The following is an 18,288-nucleotide window of genomic DNA, read 5'->3' as shown; positions in this document are numbered from 1 at the left end:
GACGATGATGGTTTTACTCAAATTATTTGAAAAAAATGTTATACAATTTCCTGTGAGATTTCTCCAGAATTTTCAAGGAAATTTAGACAATTAATTTAAAAATATATGTAAGGGAAAATCTAGTGATAGGCAAAGAGACCTCAAAAAAACTAAATAATGTAGATGGAGAAGCTCCTTGAAATAGTAAGATATATAACAGAAGACATTGTAATAAAAAAGAAATTTTGGATATATGACAGTATATCACAAATCAATATAAATAGCATTGGTTATTTTGTGGATAGAGCTTAAAATTGAAGACTACATTGAAAATATTTCAGTTTGGACCCCTACTTTACAACAAAAACAAGCTCTAAATGGTTTAATTGCTCAAATTAGAAAGGTAAGCATATAAAACCATTAGAACAATAACAGGAGATTATTCTGAATTTGGATTACAGAACTAAAACAAGAGGCAAAGAGAAACAATCATAACAGGGTGTTTTTCCAAGTCAGGAAACAAAATCTAGGAAACCCATGCTTCTGGATAAAAAGCTGGTGATAAATGAATACATGACACATGAATAAACATATCATAGAAGTATAAATTGAGTAGAAAACCATACTAAGGTTTTTAGAGTTTATTTTTAATTGCCCTTGCTCTGTTATTTTCATTGTATGGAAGAGTTTGGATTACTCATAAAACAAACAAACATGATTAAATTAATAATTGTACATGATTTCTAGCACCTATACAAAAATATTAGATGTAAATATGGTTTGTAGTGAAGAGACCAGCGTAAGTTTAATTGAGACACATAAATAGGAAACTAAGAACACAAACAATGAATTTTAACTCAAAATATGTAGAAGTTCAGGGATGATTTTCTAGAGTAGTAAGACCTGAATTATGGCTTAAAGACAAGTATGGTGAGCTTTCCTGGTAGTGAAAATCACATGAGCAAAGAATGAAGATGCATTCTAGAGATATGGCCCTCAATAAAGAATGAAGCTGCATTCTAGAGATATGGCCCTCAAATTCTTGTGCTGAGATGCCTGCATTACTCTAATTCCTATCTTTCACGAGTCATGGGCCATTCACCGTTTCTCTTCTGTGAACTACTCAGGAGGCTGCTAGCACATTAATTTTCTAGTTCAGTTTAGAAAGTGTAAATATCTGTTCTCACTCACAAAATTGTAATGTGGAAATTGATACTAAAGAGTTGATTGTGAATAATCCCTTAGGAAAATAAGAATTGCTTATTGGGTTGAGATAGTTAGAAGTCAGTGAGCTTTCTATTAATATTCAGAAAAAGGAAAGTAGAATACTATGATAAACACTAGTGCAATAACTAATAAGGTATTGCCTGCTGTGTTCTGAGATAATGTGTCTATAGAGGAAACCTCTGAGAAACTGAATATTTGCTCCTGTAGGTCAGTTTGAAGGGGTGGGAGGTTTTGTTTTTTGTTTGCTTTCAAGAAAAAAATGGAAAAATGGGATGCCTGGCTGGCTCAGTTGGGAGAACATATAACTCTTGACTTCAGGGTCATGAGTTTGAGCCTCACATTGGGTGTAGAGATTACATAAAAAAAATAAATAAATAAATAAAAGAAATAGGAAAACTAAAAAAAAAAAAAAGACCTGGTTTAGATCTCTAAATTTTTTCTTCTAGGAATTCAATTCTGATAACTCATTTCTAACAGTTTACTTAACTATCTGCTTTTAACTTCTTCTCTGCAATTAAAAGTCCAAACATACCATCTTGAATTATTTCTCACCAGACATATATGGCCCTTCCCACCTAATACTTGCCATTTATTATATTGGAATGAATGACATCAGCCAATTTTGCAATCTAGAATTCTGGGCAAATTCTTTCTTATTCTCCTTTCATCAATCATAATTTCTAATCAATCACTGCTAAATAAACAGCCATAAATATTTGTTCAGTCTGCTTTCTTCACTCATCTTAACCATGATTTTCCAAGTTCATGTAAACATTTGTAAGTTATATTGTATTTCTCTCATGGTGAAAACCTCTCAATGATTTTCCATTGTTCTCAGGATACATTTCAAAGTCCTTGTTATAGTTTATATCACCTTTCATTTATTTGTCCATAAAGAGCCAGTCATACTGAAAGTTGATGGAAAAATGACTACATCTTGCTTCTGACCTTTAGATTTATATTTCTCCATCTGAAAAATGTCCCTTACCCTTTTTCTTATGTATGTTTCAAGGCTCAACTTCTAGAAGAAACAGAATAGAGCATATTGTCCAGTCTCTTGACAGTTTGGGTATAGTTACTGTTCAAAAAATATTTATGGGTCTTAGTTTTCCATGTAAAAATGGAGATAATAGCGCCTATATCATAGGGCTATTGTGAATATCAAATTACTTAATATAGGCAAAATATTTTGAAAAGCGAGTACTAAATAAATGTTAGCTATAAAAAATATTTCCTGACTTTCAAATCCCAATAAGATATCACTCAAAATTTTTTATACTGCCCTATTGTGATTATATACCACATTATATCATATTAAATTGTACATGTATCAAGTTGTATCAAAATTTATAAATTTTTGATAGAAAGGCATATGCCATTCTTCTTCATGACTTAATAGGCAGACACTACTTAAATATCTGTCACACAGTAGTAGACAGAAAATAAATGTCTTAGATATATGTAAATCTGTATGTGTAGATGGATGGATGGGTGTGTTTAGCTTATTAAGACTTGTTTCTTCAGTATGTGTGTATATATTATTTATTTTAAGCTCTGCAAGGGATGAAATCTTGCTTATTATTTCTCTTGAAATGGCCTTCAATCACAGAATAATATGTGATATGTCAGATACGCTTGATAAATATGCTACCTTCTTGGTTCATAAATTCTTTGTTTCATACTTCAAAATATTATTACATTCCTCAATGAAAATACTGGGGGGACTGTTATAAAATTAAAACCCATAGGAATAAAAAATTATTCATATTGTGTAAAAGGTCTTTTTTTTGGTTATTAGTGCACTTATTGGGATAAGAATACAGAAAAAAGGACATTTGAGCTCATATAGGTTGCTTTAAATGATTTAATTTGTTCTGTGTTATAAAATAGTAAAATTATTACAGTGATACTATAAATGTCAAAAGTAGTACTAAAGCTTCTGCTTCTGAAATGAGGGAGTAAGTGTATAAATGTATTTTCCCTATTCCTTCCACCAAGTACAACTAAAAACCTTGTTCATTATATATGAAACGAATGTAATAAGACTACGTAAGGTGGAAAGAAGATGACACAGAGGGTAGGTATTGTGGAGTTTGAGATATGACACAGGGGTGAGTTTCATGTTATTACTAGTGTAAGTTTTTCTCCCTTAAAATTAATATGTTGAAGCTCTAGCACCTAATGTGATGGTATTAGGAAGTAGGGCCTTGGGAAGTATTTAGGTTTAGATGAAGTCATTAAGTTTGGATGCTCATGATGGAGTTATTGCCCTTACAAGAAGAGACACCAGACAGCTGCCTCCCTCTTAACTTTTCATGTGAGGACACAGCAATAAAGTAACCAACTGTGAGCCAGGAAGAGAGTCTTCATAGGAACGTGACCATGGTGACACCCCAGCATCTGGGATTTCTAGTCTCCAGAATTGTGATAAAATAAATTTCTGTTGTTTAAGCTACTCAGTCAATGATATTTTGTTATGGTAGCCTGAGATAACTACTACATTGCCAGTTCTACTGAAATTGATATGTAACCTTAACCCAACACCTATCAAAATCCTAGGGAGGATTCTGTAGGTATGGAAAACATTGTTTAAAATTTTATTTAAAAGATTAAGGAAGTAGATAAAGCAATTATAAAAAAGAAAAATGATTTCAAGAACTTTAGGTAGCTATAGTATATGTGCTGCAGAAGTGAGCACAAGAACTTTAGGTAGCTATAGTAATTAAGACCATGTGGTATTGGCAAAATAATAAGACATAGAAATCAATGAAATAAAATGACTCAAATAATGCCACACAAGTGCGATCAACTGATATTTGACAGAAGTGAAAAGGCAGTTCACTGGAGGAGTGGGAGTACCTTTTTAACAAATAGTGCTGTGCCCATTGGGTAATCCCCATCAAAAATGAATAAGTAAGTAACCTCATCCTGTACCTCACATTGTATGGAAAATTAAATCAAATGTATCATAGGTTTCAATTCAAGATGTAAAAGCACAAAATTTTAGGAAAAGAAACATAGGAAATTAGTGACTTAACACTCAACCCTCAGTCCATAAAAGTGAAGAATACGTTGATAAACTGGATTTCATCAAAATTATAAATGTTGCTCTGCAAAAGACCCTGTAAATATGAAAAAACAAGTTATAGACTGGGAGAAAATATTTGAAAGCCACATATCTCAGAAATAACTTCTATCCTATTCTCACTGTATAAAGAACTACAAAATTTAATAATAACAATGCAATTTAAAAAAATAGGTGAAAGACATGAAGAGGATATACTGATAGCAAATAAACACATGAAAAGATGATAAGCAATCAATATCCATCAGGGAAATACACACTTATATCACTATAAATCTATCAGAATGCTGAAGTAAAAAATTATGTTACCAAATGCTGACAAAAATGGAGCAAACCTGGATCTTTGGAAAGCTGCTGGTAGCAATGCAAAATGTTATAGTCACTCTGGAAAATAGCTTGGCAGTTTCTTAAAAAAAAAAAAAAGAAGAAATACCATATGACCTAGTTATGACATTCCTAGGCTTTTATCTAAGAGAAATGAAAACCTGTTCATACAAAAACTTTTATATAATTATTCATAATAATTTCATTTGTAATATCCCAAACTGGAAATTATAAAAATGTGCTATAATGTGTAAATAGTTTAATACATGGTAGTATATACATGCCATGCAATATGCAGTACTTTCAGCAAAAAAGTAAAAACAAAACAAAACAAAAAAAAAGAATTACAACTTGGGTGGGTCTCAAAGCATTATGCTGAGTGAAAATGACACTCTCAGGAGCCCATATACCTAAGAGTCTGCTTATATAACATTCTGGAGAAGACAGAATTATAGAGATTGGAAACACGTTAGTGTTTACAGGTGTTGTGATGGTGTGAGACAAGGAATGGATGTGACTAAAGAGGTGTAGAAAGAGGCAGATCTTTGTTGGAATGGAAGAGTTTTTTATCTCAACTGTGCTAGGGATTACAAAGCTATACAGTAGATAATTCATATAGAACTCTATATAGACACACACATTAAACCAATATCAATTTCTTAAAATTTTTTGAGTATAGTTGACACATAATGTTACATTAGTTTCAAGCGTACAACATAGTGATTGAATATCTCCATGCATTATACTAAGCTCACCACAAATATATAGCTACCATCTATATGTAACCATACAATACTATTTCAGTACTATTGCCTATATTCCCTAGGCTGTGCCTTTTATTCCGGTGGTGTATTCATTCTATAACTTGGAAGCCTGTATCTCCCTCTCCCCTTCACCTATTTTTCTCATCCACCATCCCCTTCCCTTCTAGCAACCATCAGTTTGTTCTCTGTATTTAATAGTTCTGATTCAGTTTTCGTTTATGTATTCATTTATTTTTAGATGCATATATAAGTGAAATTGTGATACTCGTCTTTCTGTCTGATTTATTTCACTTAGCGTAATACCCCCTGGGCCTGTCCCTGTTGTCACAAATGGCAAGATCTCGTCCTTCTTTATGGCATCCTAATATTCCTCTCTGTGTGTGTGTGTGTGTGTGTGTACCTCATCATCTTTACCTTAGTTTGCTTCCATATCTTGGCTAATGTAAATAATGCTGCAATAAAGTTGAAGTACAAATATTTTTTTCAAATTCATATTTTTATTTTCTCTAACAGGTCTTTAATCCATTTTGAACTTATATTTGTGTATCATGTTAGAAAGTGACCTAGTTTAATTCTTTTCCATGTAGTTGTCTAATTTTCCCATCCCCATTTATTAAAGATCCTTTTTCCCCCATTATACAATGCCCTCTTTGTCATAAATTAATTTACCATTTAAGCCTGGGTGTATTTCTGGGCTCTCTGTTCTGGTCCATTGATTTCTTTGTCTACTGTGGTGCCAGTACCATACTGTTTTAATTACTACAGCTTTTTTTTTTTTTAAGATTTTATTTATTTATTTGTCAGAGAGAGAGAGAGAGAGAGAGAACACAAGCAGGCAGAGAGGCAGGCAGAGGTAGAGAGAAGCAGGCTCCCCACTGAGCAAGGAGCTTGATGCGGGACTCGATCCCAGGACCCCTGAACCGAAGGCAGCAGCTTAACCAACTGAGCCACCCAGGTGTCCCAACTACAGCTTCTTATTATATCTTGAAATCTGGAATTGTGGTACTTCCAGTTTGGTCTTTTTCTCAGCATTGCTTTGACTATGCATGGTCCTTTTTGTGGTTCCATAGAGATTTTAGGATTATTTGTTCCAGTTTTGTGAAAAATGCTGTTTTGATAGGGATTGCATTGAATCCGTAGATTGCTTTGGGTAGTATGGACATTTAACACTGTTAATTCTTCCAGTCCATGAGCATGGGATATCTTTCATTTGTTTGTGTCATCTTCAATTTCTTTCATCAGTGTTTTATTGTTTTCAGAGTACTTTTACAGTACTGTGAAAAATCTGCATATAATTGAAACTGCACAGTTCAAAGCTGTGTTGTTCAAAGATCAACTATATATTGAATACATGCTTGCAATTTTATGTACTACTTTACATAATAATAATAACTTTGAGAAAATAATAAGTGAAAAATTGTTTTTTTTTTTTTAGTGTTCACTAGAATTCTGCATTTTTTATTTTTGTTTTTTGTTTTGGTATGAAAATCAATGGAATTCTAACAATAGCCACTGTTTATTAGAATTAAAATGCTATATAGCAAGTGAAATTAGTTTTAGAAGAAAGGTATTTTGAAGTTCTCCCAGGAGAAAAGAAATCCTTCTAAATTTTGACTTGGATAATACCTTTAAATGGGTTCTCACATAAAATTGAATATTTGGAACATTTCCAGTTATAATCTTTAATTCACTTAATGAAACATAAAATGTTTTACATTTATTTTAGAGGTATATATGGACAGTGACTACTTCCTTATTATACATGCATCTTTTCTCTCCACACTTACCATTTTAAAGGCTTAGGCACTGTTTGTTATAACTTGAGTCAGTCCGATTTGCAGAATTTTTTTGAATCTGTTATTTTACTGCATCAGTAGCTTTAGGAATTTACACAGAAGAATTTTTTGTTATGTATCATATCTATGTTTATATGAATACATGATTATTGGCTATTTCTAATGTAATGTACAAGAAATAATGAAAAATATGAAAAGTTTTAGGACAGTTCACTCTCCATATAATATTTATTTTTACCTCTGAAATACTTATTTCCTTGAGAGCTTTAACTTGTTGCCTCACTTACTATTTAAGAATATAATAATATACATGGGGTGCCTGGGTGGCTCAGCAGGTTAAAGCCTCTGCCTTTGGCTCAGGTCATGATTCCAGGGTCCTGGGATCGAGCCCCACATCAGGCTCTCTGCTCAGTGAGGAGCCTGCTTCCCTCTCTCTCTCTGCCTGCCTCTCTGCCTACTTGTGATCTCTGTCTGTCAAATAAATAAATAAAATCTTAAAAAAAAAAAAGAATATAATATGCATGGAATTTCATTGAGAATGTTATAGGACTTTTCCATGCTATCAGTTTCTGCCTGAGTTACTACAAACAGGACACTAAATTTATTATTTCCAAAACTATTATATAATCATCTCTTATCATTAATGTCATCAGTGATAAAACAGATAAAATCCATTTTGAAACAGAAGTCTGATCATAGTATTTTCCTGCTTAAAATATCTTATCTTTATCTTTCCATTATTTTAATATAATAATCTAAATTCCAGGCCTTTCATGATCTAACTTCTACTGACCCTTGGACACAATGGACTGCAGAAATGAAAAATTAGAAACCTCTAATTCAACCATTATTATGGAATTGTGATGGAAGTTACAGGTGAAGAGAATTAGAAAGCAGAACAGAGAAAGTACATCAGACAGGAGATTAAAAAATATTACAAATATTTGTAAAAATTTCCCTTTCTGGGTTTAGCTCAAAGAAAAATATGTTTTTGTTTCCCCAGATATCCCTAACTATTGAAATATCCTAAGGCTTTTCAGCCAACATATTTGTGCTTATCTTTCGACCCAAAGAAGGTAGAATAACTTAGGTAAGACTATGACTGCCATCACTTAGGTATGAAAGGGATATTGCTTGGAATGTTTTCCTAAACAGTATGCCTATTTAATTACTAACACAAATGCTAACAAGGGTAGACTCCTTGAAATCATATTTTTATATATTAAAATTGAAATACTAAAAACTATATATGTATACTGTTCTAGGGAATGTTTTACAAAATAAGATATATATAATCTATGATTTAGGTATATAAAAATATGCCAGAGTCTAAAGAGAATTTAAAATAATCAGGGTTGCCAATTTGAAATGGTTAAATTAGGATGAACTTTTACTAAAACTGAGAAAAATGGGGAGATGAATGAAGAAAGCAAAAGGAGGAGGAGGAAGTAGACAAGAGCTTAAGATACATTGATCTGCAAGTAGCTGCTCTATATACTTGTGATATTTTAGGTCCTAGAAAAACTTTCTAAAACCTGTCTCTTAGTTCTCTTGTGTCTTTCTAATATAGTAATTCCTTATTTTTCTCAAGTTAATTTTAAGTAAAATGTGGTGTAACCAAAACTTTTTTAACATAACAAATTGGTAAAACCAAAGGTCAACTTTGTTAAAATAATTCATAATAATCCATTTTTTAACATTAACCCAGGACCTTATTATTTCTTCACCTCCCATAGAGATACTCCATCAGATCATCTCATTAATATAAGTGTTACTATGCTATTTGAACAAAACTATGGATATATGTATATACATGCATATACATGTATATATATACATATGCATATGTATATTTACATACATATATGTACATATGTGTACTTATGTACACATTAGCTCCCTGTATCTGTAATCAACATGAAGTCTAAGTTTTTTCTCACTAAAGGAATATTCTGAGAAAAATATCAAAAGATAAATTTAGATTCCTAATAACTCTGGCTACCTGGCTCTATTTTTTCTTGGCTTATATCTTAAGGATTCCTGCACATTACCTAATAGTTCATGGCCTATGTAATTCTTTTTTAAAACTACTGTTCCTTACATTCCCTATCACTTCCTGTTTGAGGATATATAAATGTAAATTTTTAAATTTTATTTTACTTTGATGATTTTATTTATTTATTTATTTGACAGAGAGAGAACATGAGCAGGGGGAGAGGGCAGACTACTCACTGAGCAGGGAGCCTGATGTGGGGCTTGATCTCAGGATCCTGGGTTCATGACTTGAGCCAAAGGCGGACGCTCAATGGCTAAGCCACCCAGGTGCCCCTAAATATCAAAACGTTTAAAGAGAATTTCTGTTTACTCTTCAGTTTTCCATGTTTGCATTATGTTTTTGAAGTAGGATAAATATTCTGTCCATAGAATTATGGATAATTTGCCTGTGTGTTTTGGCAATATTGAGGGTTGGAGGTGGGATGGAAACCTAGTCACTGTAAGAAACACAGCATGTAGTGAATGAGAATGAGAAAACCAGATTATTAATGGCTGATCAAATGAGGAAAAAAACAGGTGGATGTATGATTCTAGATATCAGGTATCTGAATTTTGTTTAAAAATAGTTGGACACGTGGGGCTCCTGGGTGGCTCAGTGGGTTAAAGCCTCTGCCTTCAGCTCGGGTCATGATCCCAGGTTCCTGGGATCGAGCCCCGCATCGGGCTCTCTGCTCAGCAGCGAGCCTGCTTCTTCCTCTCTCTGCCTGTCTCTCTGCCTACTTGTGATCTTTGTCTGTCAAATAAATAAATAAATAAATCTTTAAAAAAAATAGTTGGACACGTGCATATTATATTCAAAAGTGAAGAGAGGGACAGAGTTTGAGCATAACAAGAAAGGAAACTACACTAAGTTTCTATTTGTTTGTTCTGAATTTCCATCATTCTGAAATAAGATATGGTATGGTGTAATTAGTAGCTTTAAGGGAATCAGAATCTATCTGTTATAACCAGAATGCACATAAGTATCAGTTAAAACAGGAAGTATAACAAACCATCCAAACCACGCATTTAGCTTACCATTTACAGACTAGTAATTTGGAGTGACATGTGCTGTCCTTCTAGCCTAAGCCCATTGACTCATGAATCCGCAATCAGTTGTTGCTAGTTTTTGAAGGATTTGGCTTGGGTAGTTACAGAATAAGACCTCTCTCCATGTTGTCCCTCATCCTCCAGGAGGGTAACCCAGGCTTGTGCATATAGATTGCGTGTATATGTATGTGTATACATGTATACATGTATACACATACATGTATGGTGGCAACATTTCAAAAGCAGCGAGGGAAGACAAGCCTGTATGTACACACACTTTTCAAGGTTCTGCTTTTGTCATGTTTGTTGCTACACCATTGGCCAAAGGAAAGCATGAAGCCAACCTAAAAAAGGATGGGAAAAGACTCTACCTTTTTGATGAGAAGAAAATCAGCTTTCTAGTATGGATACATAGAGGAGGCAGCTTTGTGGCTAGTTTTGCAATCTATGGTAACATGATAGAGACCTCTAGTTAAACTGGGGTGAGCAATTAAATCTGACCTATCCTCTTCCTCTAATGCTATGCACAAAACCAAAACTTCCTTGTCATAAAGGTGAACCTTACATGACTATCACTTCAGGAGTACTGACAAATCAGAAATCAGCTCAGCCATGGAAAATTTCCTCCACTTTGCTTACTTCTTTGTCAGAAGTCAAATCATTTCAATCTATAATTGGATATAATAATGAACATAAAATAAAACAGGAGTAAATGGAGGAGAGAGAGTCAATATCCTTAATATATCATTCAAAATTAATTAACAGTTTTAGTGCAGTTACAAGCAAAATTGTAATAGCTTGGCAAACTCCCTAGAATCATCAGGAAAAGAACTTGTAAGAACATTATAGAGGCAATTTCCCAGACAGATTTCCCATTCAGTGGAGGGACATACAAAGGGGGGCGGGGAAGGACACCTACTTACATAAGGTAGAGAAAAAAATTCCTTTGAACTATGCACTTATTTTATTAGAAATATTAAGGTAACTGTACATCTGAGCAAACATACTGCCTGCCTTTCCTTTTGTATTCATGGTTCCGGGATACTGAGGCTAAGTTGGCTTTTTGCTTTTTTTTTTTTTTTTTTAAACCAATTTCAAAATGATGTCTCTGTTCTAGTTCAGTTCTGCAAATAAAAAATCTTACATACAAAGAAGAAACAGATAGGAGGTGATTCCAAAGCTGGAATATTGCCAATATGTTAAAAGTATGTTGTTTCTTTTAACTCCAAAATAATCTTCAAACTAGTAAAGGAAAGTGAAAAATGTAATTTTACTATCGGCAATGGATTTAAACCGTTTTGTTGATTGACTGCATTACTCATTCCAAGAAATATTTGCTTATTTTTTAAAATTCTGTTAATTACAGATGGCGTGTATGAACTAAATTTTGGCAAAATCAACTGAGACAGTGTCTCATAAATATGCACTCTTATGAATGTGTTCTCTACATATCATCCTTTATTTCACTGAATTTTATGAAAATATGTTTAGACATTTCTAGACAGGTTTTTTTGTTTTGTTTTATTTTGTTTTGTTTTTAGATAGAATTTTGGGAGAAAGATCTGACTATTTTGTTACACAAGGGGAAAATTTTTTTTCTGGGGAAAAAAATCACTGTTAAACATTACATGAAAGACCCTAGAAATCATTTACATTTTATTGATAGTGACTTTAAGTTGCTTTGATATAGTTCTTGAGCCTATGTTTCTGGAGGCTGGCTGGATTAAGTGCATCGTTACTTATGTGAAATAACCACATCATTAAAGAAAATATCTGTCCAATCTCAGAACCAAATAATAAGCAAACTACACAATATGCATGTTATGACTGATACCATTTCTGGTGCAATGGGAAATACCAAGGCACTGGAAAGCCAAAGAATGCCAAGAAATTGCCTACCAGATTGATTGATCCTCTCTCTTAATATACTCTGCATAGCTCTGCATGAGAAGCCAATCTAAACACTGGATCTGCTGCTATTCTGTATCTTTATATCTCATTATGTAAGTCTTCAGGGTTTTGTTAAATAAGTATTTCCCAAATTAAAAGACAATATACTGATATTATTGGACATTATATGGAAAATAAGTTTATTGTTGTCATATTTTGGGAGGATCACTTGTTACTACAGAGTTTCTCATTAAACATGATTTAATGGATGATATGTATTTTTGAGATGGGAAAATTACAGCCCAAACTCTCAAAGCCTGTAGTGTATCTTCTCTCCTCATCATCCTAAACCATGCAGTATTTCTAGGCACAAAGAGACTGTATGACAAAAAGCTTTAGAAATTTACCATTTGTAAAATCTGTGGCTGAACTATAATCTGGGAAACTATGGTGTGTGATTTAGCATAGCATTTGTCAAAAACAAATATATGAAAATTAAGGTTAGTCAATATTGATACTGTCCAATAGAACTTTTACCAATGATGAAAATGCCATTCATTTGTGCTTTCCAGTATGATAGACACTAGTCACATGTGCTTATTAAGCCCCTGTAATGCTACCACAGACAGTTCCCAATTTATGATGGTTTGATTTAGGATTTTTTGACTTTACAATGGTGCAAAAGCAATATTCAGTAGAGACTGTACTTCGATTTTTGAATTTTGATCTTTTCCTAGGCCAGCCATAAGCAGTATGATTCTGGGCAGCCTCGGAGAGCCACACTTTCCAGTCAGCCACAGGATCATGAGGTTAACAACCAATATGCTTACAACCATTCTGTACCCACATAACCATCCTAGTTTTCATTTTCCATACAGTATTCAATAAATCATATGAGCTTTTCAATACTTTATTATAAAATAGGCTTTGTGTTAGATGGTTTTGCCCAACTGAAGTTAATGTAATTTTGTTGCGTGTTTAAGGTAGGCCAAGCTAAGCTCTAATGTATTAAGTGCGTTTTCAACTTTTGATGGGTTCATTGGAATATAACTCTGTGGCAAGTGAAGGCAGATCTATATTGTGATTGAGGAACTAAATTTTTAAATTTTATTATTTTAAATCAATTTAAATATAAGAAGCCACATGAGGCTAGTAACTACCTATGTGGCTAGTGGCTGCTTGTTCAAAATATTTTCATTTGAACGATTTTTACTGTGTTAAAGATAGTAAGCATAGAGCTATGAAGGAAAACATTGTTAAAAATTATACTGGCATTAAATTCATAGAATCAGCAGACTGCAAGCATCAATATGAAACCATTTCTATTCAGACTCTTATTTTTAAATATTACTACATAGTTTTACAGAAAAATAAATGGAAAATAATTTTTGCATTTGACTTGAAGTTCCCAGTGATCATCGAAAATCTCAGGATTCATCATTCCCAGTGTTTTCCTAGCATGTAGTACATACACAGTTTTCCCCCAATCTTTGAAAGTAGAGCTATGAAAACTTTTGCAAGCCAAAAGGTCATAAAGCAAAGAAACAACCACTGTTAATTTATATGGGAAAATTTTCAAGTACTTGATGTGCTCAGGAGCTTCTGGTTTTAGTGAAGTAGGACTTGGAAAAATTTGTAAAAGCATTCAATAAAAGCTTTTAATGCTCTAATTCTTTGAATGCGCAATTCAACTTTAGACCAATTTACTTTAGGGGGAGCCACCAATACTGCTCTTATCAAGTCTGGAAATGTCAGTCTCCAGCTAAATCATGTCCTGGTCATTCACAGGAAGACCTGGGAGAATTTCTAGCCTTCTGTTTCCTCTGTGAGAGTTGTTTTTGTTTTTATTTTTCCTTTCTCTCCCCCAGGGGGCCATCTGCCTTATTTAGTAACTAGGGTATAACCCTGGGAGGGAAGAAAACCTCTTGGAGCCTTTCAGGTTCTCTTAGTGGGGTTGTGAATGGCTGAGTAAACCACTTCAAAATATATAGCTATATTAACCGGTTTTATTTACTCATCTCCCTGTTGGTCTTCAAGCCATTCTAATTACATGTCCCCTCCCATTTTTCTACTTAATTATTGGTGATAACAGAATGTCTTCTATAAAAGTTAACTTGACCGTTTTTATTCTCAAGTCTACTTGGTCTCTGAAAACTGTTCCACATTGTCACTCACTTATTGTGTTTACCACTCTTCTGCCTTCTTGTCCATGACATGGCCCTCCTGTTTTCAGCCTAACCCTTTTTCACTCCCAATCTCCTTTCAGCATCAACTTCCTTTAATTTTTGTATAAATTGTTGCCTAAGCCTTGTTTTGTTTTGTTTTGTTTTTTGTTTTTGTTTTTGTTTTTTGCCTTTTCACTCTATATTTTCTCCTTAAATTTCCATTGGGAAATACTTTTCCCAATGCACATGATGTCATGTATTGCAATATGAAGAAGATTTTCATGTTTATATTTTCAGCCTGATTTCTTCCTTGATATACAGACCTTTAAACTAGCTTCTCAGGTAATATTTTGAATAGGATGACTGAAAAACACCTTGTAATCAATAAGTTCCCAGAAAAAATTCATATTTCTTTCAAAATAAAAATTTTTACTTGTGTCTCCCAATCCCGTGACTGCAGCCACCATCCCTCCAATCATTCAAGGCAAAAAATAAAAAGTCACCTTTCATACCTTCTGTCCTCAGCACTCTCCATTTTCAGTCTCTGACAGTTTTACCTCTAATTCATTCACTTCACATTTTCTCTGACAGAGCCTTATTTTAAAATGGCGTCACTATTTTTCCATATGGATCAGTAGCCTCTTACCCAACTTCCTATATTAAGACACGCTTCCCTTCAGTCTTTTTGTCATGTAACAGGCAGACTAATTTTTGAAATTGCAAATCTGATCATATTACCTGTTTCAAACATTCTGTGGTTTCCAGTAGCCAGAAGATGATCCAAATATTTAAAAATTATGTACAAGTTCTGCAGAATCTGGTCATTACTTTCTTACCTAGGGTTATTTTGTATTGTCAGACTTCGAAGCACACTGCATAACCCATTCTGAATCATGTTCTAAAAACTGTTAACATTGTATTTGTCCTAACTGGTGTATTTCCTAAACAAAGAGTACATGTATTTTGAGAGTATCTTGCCCAAGATTAGAGGTAGGAAATAGATAAGTAATTGAAACCCACCCTTCCTTCCTTCCTTCCTTCCTTCCTTCAAGATAGATTTATTTATTTGAGGAAGAGAACAGGTGGGCTCATGAGGTGGGGGAGAGGCAGAAGAAGAGCATTTTTCAGGCCAACTTACAGCTGACTGCAGAGTCCAGCTTGGGGCTCTCTCATGACCCATGAGATCATGCTTTGAGCCAAAATCAAGAGTTGGAGGCTTAACCAACTGAGCCACCCAGGTGCCCCCACTTCCTTCTTTCTTAACAAAACTCAGTTGGCCTTTTTCCTCTTTGTTAGTTTAGGAAGTTTGTAGTTGAATGCCAAGTTTGACAATGCAGATGAGCTAGAGGGGTGTTGGCGGTCAGTGAGATGATCTCCAAAATAATTGCAGGGAAACTTGATTTTAAATATTTCTATTTATATGAATATAATACATGATACATGTATATCATATCAGTATTTTTTTCTGGGAGATAAACATCATTATTCTAAATGATTTTTTAAATAAGTGAAATTACAACACGCAGAACATTATAAATTTATATCTTAAGATAATATTTCCTACTGATATACCATATAGTAAATTTACTAACTTTAAGTAGTAAAATACTAAGTATACTAGCAGGAATTTCTAATGATAAGTTTAAAAAAATCGATGCTATAAATATTACATATTTAAACCCTGAGATTATTGTTGTGCTGAAGTGAAGTCATAAGCAATATATGTATAAGAGAAATTATTTTGTTGAATGTTATATAAAAAACCTTTGGAAAAAAAATATATGTCTTAAGCTATGCTGAAATCTGAGAAATGACTAGAAAATGTAGTTTTAACAGAAGGCAGGTTCTGATTTCTAAGAGGCATTGGAAACTAACCCAGCATGATCTAGATCGGATCCTTAGGTTGTAAGCTTTGACACTATTTTTTTTTTCTTCCTTTGGGGGAAGGGGCCCTAATTTTTTGCTACGACACAACCCAGCTTAAACCCAGCTATAAACCTACTGTGTGCTGCAAGTGCATAGCTCAGTGTAGCTGGAGAAGAATGATTAACTACATGATTTTTTAGGTTATTTAACTTAGGTTAAATATTTATTAATAGTTTTATTAATATAACTAAAATATTAATATTGATAGTTTTATTAACATAACTGTTTAATAGTTATATTTAAAAATTATTTAACTTAGGTTAGTCATTTAACTAAGGTTAAATGAGAGTAAACTTCCAGTGCTGCCCAGAAACCATTTAATATGTATCTGGCACAACCTTTCTGCCACGTTCCCTTATCTGCTTGCCACTTCTCAAATTCCTAACACCTCTTTCCTATCTTCACTCATACCTGTTGACTATGTTTTCTAGTCTAGGTGTTTTCTAGTTTTCTAGGTGTTCTCTATGTTTTCTAGTTCCTCCAGAAAGGAAGCAACAATAGGAATTTATTACATAGACCAGCAGGACCAAGCAGCATTTTGACACATACTGTCCCTTTAGCTCATGGCTATATACATGGCTCTATCTCCTCTCTGAGGCCAAGCCTTTGTGCATTCGATTCTGTCTACTCTCATCTGCTCAAGACTGTGGCTCCAACAATTCTCTCTCTCCCTGCATCCCTCTTGGTTTATTTCTTTTTATCAATAACACATTTATTTGCAAATCCAATGAAAAAAGTGCATTCGAATTAATTCAGGATTCAGCCACTGCTCACAGCCACCGTGGCCACCACCCTGATGTAGGCTATTATCATCATCTTTCATCTGGATGATAAAAAACACACTCCTTACTTGTCTCCCTGCTTCAGCCTTCATCAGTTTAATCTCAGACCAGAGCCATATTCTTTTAAAACAGAAGTCAAATCATGTTAAACATGTTGGCAAAATCCTCTAATGGTTTTCTGACTCACTGAAAGAATCAGCTCAGCAGCTGATAATGCCCAACGTTGTTTCCTTGTTAACTCTCCACATTCTTATCTTGTTCTTCATATTATCTTCATATTTTTTTCATAATCATTACCCTCTCTTCTTTTTCTGCAGCATGGCAAGGATTCTTTCACCCCAAGGACATTTAGTTTGATATTCCCTCCTTCTATAAATCCCTCAACTCATTATCTTCCTTCAGGTCTTTTTGTATATTCTACTTTCTCAATGAAACCTTCTGTGCATTCCTTTTAAAAATTGCAGCCTTGTGGTACCTGGGTGGCTCAGTGGGTTAAGCCTCTGCCTTCAGCTCAGGTCATGGTCTCAGGGTTCTGGGATCCAGGCTATCTGCTCAGTGGGGAGCCTGCTTCCCTCTCTCTCTCTGCCTGCCTCTCTGCCTACTTGTGATCTATCTCTGTCTCTCTCTGTCAAATAAATAAAATCTTTTAAAAAAAGAAAAGAAAAAAAGAAAATTGCAGCCTCTACTCTTAATACTCAGTATCCCTTTACCTGCTTAATTTTTCCCTGAGCAGTCATGGCCATCTACTGTAGTTTACATTTTACTTGTTTTTATACTGCCCATTTTCTTTGCAATGCAAACTCTAGAAAAGCAGAGATCTGCTTTTTTCTTTTTCTTTTGTTTACTACTGAGGCCCTAGTACTTAGAATAATGGTTGGTACATAGAAGGTACTAATCAAAGTTTGTTAACTAAAAACATACTTTCAGAATTTATGTATTTAAAATGTCTAGTGAAGATGCAAAATTCAGCCAAAAGTCACTTAGTCTTTAGTAGATTCCACCATTCTCCCAAGGAAGGATAGGAACTTTAAATCTCTAAATTCTAAGTCAAATACAGGCTAAAATAAGAGCTATGCTGAGAACTATAATTCTTGGCCATGAACATGACATTTGAACCTCAGCCTTTCACTTTAAACTAACTAAGAATAACTTTCTCATGCCCTTCTCACAATAAACTTTCTTATTTGCAGTCTCAGATGACAAACTAGACGTGGAAATATTATGCTTGGCTTTTATATCTAGGTATGCTCCTCCAGGCCAGACTAA

This window comes from Lontra canadensis, unplaced genomic scaffold (assembly GCF_010015895.1).
Source record: "Lontra canadensis isolate GAN:19392208 unplaced genomic scaffold, GSC_riverotter_1.0 scaffold37, whole genome shotgun sequence".
NCBI lineage: Eukaryota > Metazoa > Chordata > Mammalia > Carnivora > Mustelidae > Lontra > Lontra canadensis.
Note: the sequence above shows the minus strand (reverse complement) of the source record.